The sequence below is a fragment of the Sinocyclocheilus grahami genome, unplaced genomic scaffold (genome assembly GCF_001515645.1).
Source record: "Sinocyclocheilus grahami isolate Dianchi unplaced genomic scaffold, SAMN03320097.WGS_v1.1 scaffold61.1, whole genome shotgun sequence".
Taxonomy (NCBI): Eukaryota; Metazoa; Chordata; class Actinopteri; order Cypriniformes; family Cyprinidae; genus Sinocyclocheilus; species Sinocyclocheilus grahami.
Genome location: NW_015505240.1, coordinates 3,843,643 through 3,844,010, shown reverse-complemented (window position 1 = coordinate 3,844,010; position 368 = coordinate 3,843,643). Strand labels below are relative to the sequence as shown.

Genomic DNA, 368 nt, shown 5'->3' with positions numbered 1-368 from the left:
AAAAAAAAAAAAACGGTTGTCTAAGTGTCTTTCGGCTATTTCAGACAGGTCACATTAAATATCCAAAGATTAGAGAAGTTAAATGGGTTGCACACCACACATTTCATGTTGATTTACGCAGAGATGCTAAGCGCACGTCCTTTGCGCGTAAGGAAGTAGCGTTTGGTTCCGACAGTCCTGGACATGAGCACGAACAGATACGGATCCAGAGCGCTATGCAGGCAACACAGACACACGGTCACGCTGAAGTAGATGTAAAAACTCTCCGTAGAGCCGACAGACAGCAGAAGGTAATGCACGAAATGAAGGCAGCTGCTCGGGGTGAAGCACAAAACGAAGATAATGAAGTTAAACGTGCTAGCTCTGAT

The 368-nt window shown here is 45.1% G+C and overlaps 1 pseudogene; it reads right to left on the bottom strand.

Moving 5' to 3' along the window:
• The window catches only part of LOC107584657 (TATA box-binding protein-associated factor, RNA polymerase I, subunit C-like), a 16,883-nt pseudogene that overhangs the window by 16,386 nt on the left and 129 nt on the right, over window positions 1-368 (bottom strand).